We start from the raw sequence: 9,329 nt of genomic DNA, 5'->3' as shown, positions 1-9,329 counted from the left end.
GCCTTAGCTGCTTGAGCCACAGGCGTCGAGCCTGGCTGCTGCATTCTTTTACTACCCTACTTTTCCCTCTTATGTCTATTATTCCTTTAGGAATCTCCAATTTTCTAGGCTCTCACCTGGAGTGAGTGGTTGTGTCTCATTATCCATAGCAGCCAACCGTCAGTCTTCAGCGGTACACTCATTCCTGGCTATCCTTTTACTTTCTAGCTGTTCTTCTAAACCAGCGGTTCTCAACCTGTGGGTTGTGACTCTTTCTTTCTTTTTTTTTTTTTTTAGAGACACATCTCACTTTACCGCCCTCACTAGGGTGCCATGATGTCACAGGACTCACAGCAACCTCCAGCTCTTGGGCTTCAGTGATTCTCCTGCCTCAGCCTCCCGAACAGCTGGGACTACAGGCCCAGCTATTTTTTTTGTTGCAGTTCGGCCAGGGCTGGGTTTGAACCCGCCACCCTTGGTACATGGGGCCAGCACCCTACTCACTGAGCCACAGGCGACTCCTTTTTAACAATGAAAATACATTGTGGCGTTAGGAAGGTTGAGAACCACTAATAGTCTAATATGAAGTCATACCTTGAGGCTGGAGTTTTGGTGCCTGCATGGCCTTGAGCAAGTTGGAAATAGTAGCTATTGTGGTTTCAGAGATCTAGCAGAGTCTGCTTTATAGGTTTGCTAAGACTTAGAGGCCACTTAATGGCAGACTTAATTTGTATATAGCAGAACTGCTCCATTAATAACTTCTGTATAAGAAACATAAGTGAAAGATCCTTGTGGATTCCAGATACAGGGCCTTAATAAAAAGGGCTTTTTTTTTTTTTTTTTTTTTTTTTTTTGATGCATGCAAGGGGAGAACTGGTGATAGTCTTGGTTTGGGAAGTGGTTATTAATGTTGAATTATGAAAGACTTCATCTAATTACTAATATATGTAGCAGAGAGAAAGAAACCCTTCTTAATTAACCCCAGGGCTTATTTAGGAAATGTCCTTTATTTCGCCAGCAAAAAGAATGAGAGGAAAAAGGGATTAGGCAAATTGGTTGATTGCCAGCTAGGACTGAAGAACTTTTGTCAGTTTCCTCTGTTGGAATCGCTGCTGCCGACAATATGGTACTTTTAGTACTAATGAAGACTCTTGTCACAATCCTTTGGCTTCTGAGCTTGTCATTGACTGTGTTACTTGTGACTAACCCTTCCAAACCCTTTCTCAATGTTAGTTTCCTTTTTTTTTTTTTTTTTTCCCCTTTTGAGACAGGATCTCTCTCTGTTGCCCTGGCCTGGAGTACAGTGGCCTCATCATAGCTCACCGCAACGTCAAACTCTTGGGCTAAAGTGATCCTCCTGCCTCAGCCTCCCAAGTAGCTGGGACTACAGGCACATGCCACCACGTCCAGCTAAATTTTCTGTTTTTTTGTCTTACTCTTGGGCTGGTCTTGAATTCCTGGCGTCAAGCAATCTTCCTGCCTTGGCCTCCCAAAGTGCTAGGATTATAGGTGTGAGTTGCTGTGTCTGGCCAGCTTACTATTTTCTCACTAACATTGTCATGGGCTAAGGATGTTACCCTCAAACAAATTCTAATAATTCTTACATTGGGGGAGAGGAAGTTATTTCTTTTGAAGTGCTGTTGTATTTTATTAGCTCATCTTCATAAATCTCTTAATATGCAAAGTAGATATTGCTTTGCAATTTTTATATTTTTCCAGGGATTCACAGAATCATCCCTTTTAAGTTTTAGCTCTCTAAATGGCATTTTGGCTCTGATTTGTTTACAACTGCCTATATATACACCAGCTTCTGGAATTAAGCAAGAGTTATATTGTGACTTGGTGGATGATAAAGATGAATAGATAATTGCAGCCTTGTAACTTTATGTCATTGTAATCCAGAGCTTATCCTGTAACTAGCTAGAGAAGGAAGGAGAGTAACAGTGAGTAACCATGGGAATCTGACTTAGGGCAGGCATATATTTCAAATCACATAATCTTTCAGGGGCCAATTCTATGGTCTGTTTTCTGATTCCAATATAAAATTTTTTTTATTTAAAGTCTAGGCTCTCAATAAGGCAGTTTAGGGATTTGAAGTGGTTTTTACCAGGAAGGAGAGAAGAAGAGAAACAGACCTCTTGCTTTGAGTATCTTTTACCTTATCCATAGCCATCTGAATCTTGCTCATTTTCAGAAGCTTAACTTTTGCTTACCACCATTTCCATTTGAAGATCTTTTTGGTTTCTCTAAAGCTCACTATAGCCAGGTATGGTGGCATGCACCTGTAATCCTAGTTACTCAAGAGGCAGGAGAGGATCACTTGAGCCCCAGAAATTTGAGGTTATAGTGAGCCATGATTATACCACTGTAGTCTCACCTAGGTGATAGGTCTCTAAAAAAAATGAAAGAATAAAAGCTCAGTATATATTGAAGTGGGAAGAATCAATGAAATAAATGTTCTTCCTAAAAAGTTGTTTCAGCATTAAGAGGATAAATTTTCTTTCTTTTTTTTTTTTTGAGACAGAGCCTCAAGCTGTCGCCCTCAGTAGAGTGCTGTGACATCACAGCTCACGGCAACCTCCAACTCCTGGGCTCAAGTGATTCTCCTGCCTCTGCCTCCCAGGTAACTGGGACTACAGGCACCTGCTACAATGCCCGGCTGTTTTTTGGTTGCACCGTCATTGTTTGGCGGGCCCAGGCTGGATTCGAACCTGCCAGCTCAGGTGTATGTGGCTGGCACTTTAGCCGCTTGAGCCACAGGCACTGAGCTGATAAATTTTCTATTATCTGGATTTGTGTAACTGATTGCCAGCCAAGAAAGTAGCTGAGTAATAGGGAGAAGATTGCAAGTAAAGGGAAAGTTTATGAAATGGTTGGATGTGTGAAGTATAGTCCTGGCTTCTGTTACTTTGTAGGAAGCATAAGATGTTTCCCTCTTCAGAGCTTTTCATATAGTTCATGAGACAAAGCATAAATATTACTGGGAAGGAGTATTTAAGTATTATGGGGGCTACAAGGCTGGAAGAGTCTAGGCAAAATTCTGCCAAATGAAACCAATTTGGTGTCAAAAGTCAAGTTGGATTTGGTTGAAGGGAATGCCAAGGGGAGGAAAGCAGCGCTCAGTTTAGACCTAGCAGCAAAAAAGGTTGGGTGTCAGTAGTATACATCTCTCTGTGAATACAGACTGTAAAGAGACATTAGGGCCTGACTGCTAGTACTTTGACACTTCAGGAAGAGCATTTCATTAGAGTATTCATCCGACCCACATAAGGCAGAGTGGTTTTTGAACATTTGAACTAAGCTTTTTTGGGGGTCAAACTGAGGCACTCTTCTGTTTTTTCTTGGGGTTTTTTTAATATTTTTTTTATTGTTAAATCATAGCTGTGTACATTAGTGCAATCAAGGGGTACAATGTATGTGCTGGTTTCATATACAATCTGAAATATTCTCATCAAACTGTTCAACGTAGCCTTCATGGCATTTTCTTAGTTATTGTATGAAGACATCTGTATTCTGCCTTTAGTAAGTTTCGCCTGTACCCATTCTAACATGCACCGTAGGTGTGGCCCCACCTATTACCCTCCCTCCACCGTAACCTCCCCCCTCCCTTGCCCTTCCTTGGCCCTTTCCTCATAGTCTTGTGCTATAGTTGGGTTATAGCCTTCATGTGAAAGCTTCATAGTAGGGCTGAATACATTGGATACTTTTTCTTTTTCTTTTTTTTTTTTTTTTTTTAGAGACAAGAGTTTCACTTTATCACCCTTGGTAGAGTGCCATGGCATCACAGCTCACAGCAATCTCCAACTCCTGGGTTTAGGCGATTCTCTTGCCTCAGCCTCCCAAGTAGCTGGGACTACAGGCGCCTGCCACAACGCCCAGCTATTTTTTTTTGTTGTTGTTGCAATTTGGCCGGGGCTGGGTTTGAACCCACCACCCTCAGTATATGGGGCCGGCACCCTGCTCACTGAGCCACAGGCGCCGCCCACATTGGATACTTTTTCTTCCATTCCTGAGATACTTTGCTAAGAAGAAGATGTTCTAGCTCCATCCATGTAAACACGAAAGAGGTAAAGTCTCCATCTTTCTTTAAGGCTGCATAATATTCTATGTATACATGTACCACGATTTGCTAGTCCATTCGTGGGTTGATGGGCACTTGGGCTTCTCCCATGACTTAGCAATTACAAATTGGGCTGCAATAAACATTGTGGTACAGATGTCTTTGTTATGTTATGATTTTTTGTCTTCTGGGTATAAACCTAGTAAAGGAATTATAGGATCGAATGGCAGGTCTATTTTTAGGTCTCTAAGTATTCTCCAAACATCCTTCCAGAAGGAACGTATTGTGTGCATTCCCACCAGCAGTGTAGAAGTGTGTCCTTTTCTCCACATCCACACCAACATCTCTGGTTTTGGGATTTTGTTATGTGGGCTACTCTTACTGGGATTAGGTGATGTCTCAAGGTAGTTTTGATTTGCATTTCTCTGATGCTTAAGGATGATGAGCTTTTTTTCATGTGTTTGTAGTTTGTAGTTTGTAGTTTTTTCATGTGTTTGTAGAAACTTGAAGTTTCTCTTCAAGGCCCTTGCCCACCCTGAGATGGGATCACGTGTTCTTGCTAATACGTTTGAGTTCTCTGTGGATTCTGGTTATTAGACCTTTATCGGAGGTATAACCTGCAAATATTTTATCCCATTCTGAGGGCTGTCTGCTTGCTTTACTTATTATGTTCTTGGCTGTGCAGAAGCTTTTTAGTTTGATGATTATTATTATTATTTTTTTTTTTGCAGTTTTTGGCCAGGGCTGGGTTTGAACCCGCCACCTCTGGCATATGGGGCCAGCACCCAACTCCTCTGAGCCACAGGCGCTGCCCCAAGCTTTTTAGTTTGATCAGGTCCCAGTAGTGTATTTTTGATACTGCTTCAATTGCCTGGGGAGTCCTCCTCATAAAATATTCACCCAGGCCGGGGAGGGGAGAAAAAAATATTCACCCAGGCCGATTCCTTCAAGAGTTTTCCATGCACTTTCTTCAAGTATTTTTATAGTTTCATGTCTTAAGTTTAAATCTTTTATCCAGTGAGAGTCTATCTTAGTTAATGGTGAAAAGTGTGGGTCCAGTTTCAATCTTCAACAGATTGCCAGCCAGTTTACCCAGCACCATTTGTTAAATAGGGAATCTTTTCCCCACTGAATGTTTTTAATTGGCTTGTCAAAGATAAATAACGGTAAGTGGCTGGATTCATCTCTTGGTTTTCTATTCTGTTCCAGACATCTACTTCTCTTTTTTTGTGCCAGTACCATGCTGTTTTTGATCACTATTGATTTATAGTACAGTCTCAGGTCTGGTAGCATGATTCCTCCTGCTTTGTTTTTATTGCTGAGTAATGTTTTGGCTATTTGAGGTTTTTTCCTGATTCCATATAAAACGAAGTATTTTTTCAAGATCTTTAAAATATGACAATGGAGCTTTAATAGGAATTGCATTAAAATGATGTATTGCTGGGTGGCGCCTGTGGCTCAGTGAGTGGGGCGCCGGCCCCATATTCTGAGGGTGGCGGGTTCAGACCCAGCCCTGGCCAAACTGCAACAAAAAATAAAATGGCTGGGTGTTGTGGCGGGCGCCTGTGGTCCCAGCTGCTCGGGAGGCTGAGGCAGGAGAATCGCATAAGCCCCAGGGGTTGGAGGTTGATGTGAGCCGTGTGACATCATGGCACTGTACATGAGGGCAGTACAGTGAGACTCTGTCTCTACAAAAAAAAAAAAAAAAAAAAAAAATGATATATTGCTTAGGGTAGTATGGACATTTTAACAATGCTGATTCTTCCCAGCCATGAGCATGGTATGTTTTTCCATTTGTTAACATCTTCACCTATTACTTTTCTTAAAGTTCCATAATTCTCTTTGTACAGATCTTTCACGTCCTTTGTTAGGTATACTCCCAAATATTTCATCTTCTTTGGCACTACTGTGAAAGGAATAGAGTCTTTGACTGTTTTTTCGGCTTGGTTATTGTTGGTATATATAAAGGCTACAGATTTATGGGTGTTGATTTTGTAGCCTGAGACATTGCTATATTCCTTGATCACTTCTAAAAGTTTTGTAGTGGAATCCCTAGTGTTTCTCAGATATACGATCATATCATCTGCGAAGAGTGAAAGTTTGATCTCTTCTGACCCTATGTGGATACCCTTGATCGCCTTTTCTTCCCTAATTGCAATGGCTAAAACTTCCATTACAATGTTAAAGAGGAATGGAGACAATGGGCAACCTTGCCTGGTTCCTGATCTACGTGGAAATGATTTCATTTTAACTCCATTCAATACCATATTGGCTGTGGGTTTGCTGTAGAAGGCCTCTGTTCATTTAAGATATGTCCCTTCTATACCAATTTTCTTAAGTGTTATGATCATGAAGGAATGCTGTATATTACCAAAAGCTTTTTCTGCGTCAATTGAAAGAATTATATAGTCCTTATTTTTTAGTTTGTTTATGTGCTGAATTACATTTATAGATTTACGTATATTGAACCAGACTTGAGACCCTGGGATAAATCCCACTTGGTCGTGGTGTATAATTTTTTTGATGTGTTGTTGGATTCCGTTAGGATCTTATTGAGTATTTTAGCATCAATATTCATTAGTGATATTGGTCTATAATTTTCTTTTCTTGTTGGGTCTTTCCCTGGTTTGGGGATGATGGTGATGTTTGCTTCGTAGAATGTTGGGTGATATTCCTTCTTTTTCACTATTTTGGAAGAGGTTTACTAATATAGGTACTTCTTTAAAGGTTTGGTAGAATTTTAACGTAAAGCCATCTGGTCCTGGGCTTTTCTTTTTAGGAAGATTTTGTATAGTTGATGCTATTTCAGAACTTGGTATAGGCCTGTTCAACATTTGTACTTCATCCTGGCTAAGTCTTGGTAGGTGGCATACTTCCAGGTATTGGTCGATTTCTTTCAGATTTTCGTATTTCTGAGAGTAGAGTTTCTACTATTTGTTAAGGATTTTTTTGAATTTTTGAGGTGTCTGTTGTTATTTCATCGTTACCATTTCTGATTGATAAAATTAGAGATTTTACTCTTTTTTTTCCTGGTTAGATTGGCCAAAGGTTTATCTATTTTATTGATCTTTTCAAAAAATCAACTTTTGGATTTATTGATCTGTTGTATAATTCTTTTGTTTTCAATTTCGTTTAGTTCTGCCCTGATTTTGGTTATTTCTTTTCTTCTGCTGGGTTTGGGTTTGGAGTGTTCTTCCTTCTCCAGTTGCTTGCGATGTCCTATTAAGTTATTAACTTCTTCTCTTTCCGTTTTCTTGAAGAAGGCTTGCAGTGCTATAAATTTCCCTCTTAGGACTGCCTTTGCAGTATCCCAGAGGTTCTGATAATTCATGTCTTGATTGTTGTTTTGTTCCAAAAATTTGGTGATTTCCTTCTTAATCTCATCTATAACCCATCTATCCTTCAGCATAAGGTTGTTTAGCTTCCATGTTTTTGTATGGGTATGCAGGTTTCTGTTGTTATTGAGTTCAACTTTTATTCCATGAAGGTCTGAGAAGATGCAAGGAATAATTTCTATTTTTTAAAATTTGCTGAGGTTAGATTTGTGGCCTAGGATGTGGTCGATTTTGGAGTATGTTCCGTGGGCTGATGAGAAGAATTTGTATTCAGTTTTGTTGGGATGAAATGTTCTGTAGATGTCTGTTAAGTCCAGATGTTGAATGTTTAAGTTTAAATCTAAAATTTCTTTGCTTAGCTTCTTTTTGGAGAATCTATCCAGCACTGCTAGAGGGGTGTTAAAATCTCCAGCTACTATGGAACTGGAGGAAATCAAGTTGCTCATGTCTATTAGAGTTTCTCTTATAAATTGAGGTGCGTTCTGGTTGGGTGCATAAATATTAATAATTGAAATCTCATATTCAGTATTACCTTTAACAAATATGAAGTGTCCATATTTATCCTTCCTTATTTTGGTTGGTTTAAAGCCTATTGTGTCTGCGAATAGGATAGCAACACCTGCTTTTTTCTGCTTTCCATTTGCCTGGAGTATAGATGACCATCCCTTCACCTTGAGTCTATATTTGTCTTTTAATGTAAGATGCGATTCTTGTATGCAGCAGATATCTGGCTTGAGTTTTTGTATCCAGTCAGCCAACCTGTGCCTCTTTAGAGGACAATTTAAACCATTCACATTAGTTGAGAATATTGATAAGCCTTTTGAGAGTCCGGTGGACATTTTTTATCCTTTTGCGACTGTGTTAAGTTGGAATTTGATCAGAATTTTCTGGGCGGGTTTACTTTTGTGGTGGAGGATTACGCTGGTCTTTATGGAGGATAGGCCTGAGAATATCCTGGAGAGCTGAATTAGTTATGGCAATTCCTTCAAACTGTGAATGTCATTGAAGTATTTAATTTCTCCGTCATAAATGAAACTCAGTTTAGCTGGGTACAGGATCCTGGGTTGAAAGTTATTTTGTTTTAGGAGATTAAAAGTTGATGACCATCCTCTTCTAGCTTGAAAGGTTTCAGCAGAGAGATCTGCAGTTATTCTAATATTCTTGCCCTTGTAGGTGATGGTTTTCTTTCGTCTGGCTGCTTTCAGAATTTTCTCCTTCATACTAACTTTAGTGAAATTGATTATGATGTGTCTGGGGGATGTCTTATTTGGGTTGAGTCATGCTTGAGTTCTGAAACTGTCTGCTATCTGAATTTCAGAATCTCTTGGCATGTCTGGAAAGTTCTCCTTTATAATCTCATGGAGAAGAGACTCTGTGCCTTGTGAAGCCACTTCGTCACTTTCAGGGATCCCTATAAAACGAATACTGGTATTCTTTGAATTTTCCCAGAGCTCTCTGAGAGAGTGATCTGTTTTTGCACTCCATTTCTCTTCCTCTTTGAGAGTTTGGGAGCATTAGAAAGCTTTGTCTTCAATGTCAGAAATCCTTTTTTCTGCTTGCTCCATTCTGTTACTGAGGGATTCTACTGTGTTTCTCAGATCTTTGAGGGCTGCAACTTCTTGTCTCAGTGTGTCAAAATCTTTGTCATTTGGTCTTTGAATTCATTGAATTCTTGAGATATCTTTTGGGTTACTGTTTGGAATTCTAATTCGATCTTATTTGCTATCCAGATTCTGAATTGGATTTCTGACATCTCAGCTATTTGTTTGTGCATGGGATCTTGTGCTGTGTCTGCCCCATTGATCCTTGGGGGAGTTGATCTACTCTGCTTATTCATATTGCCGGAGTTTTTCTGTTGATTTCGCCTCATGATTGTTTTTCACCGTTGCCTCTGGCCATCCTCAGAGTTGGGGAGGTGTCTCTCCAAGATTAGACCCCAGCAGTATCACTCTATT

This window comes from Nycticebus coucang, chromosome 17, assembly GCF_027406575.1.
Source record: "Nycticebus coucang isolate mNycCou1 chromosome 17, mNycCou1.pri, whole genome shotgun sequence".
In the NCBI taxonomy this organism is placed as follows: Eukaryota; Metazoa; Chordata; class Mammalia; order Primates; family Lorisidae; genus Nycticebus; species Nycticebus coucang.
Note: the sequence above shows the minus strand (reverse complement) of the source record.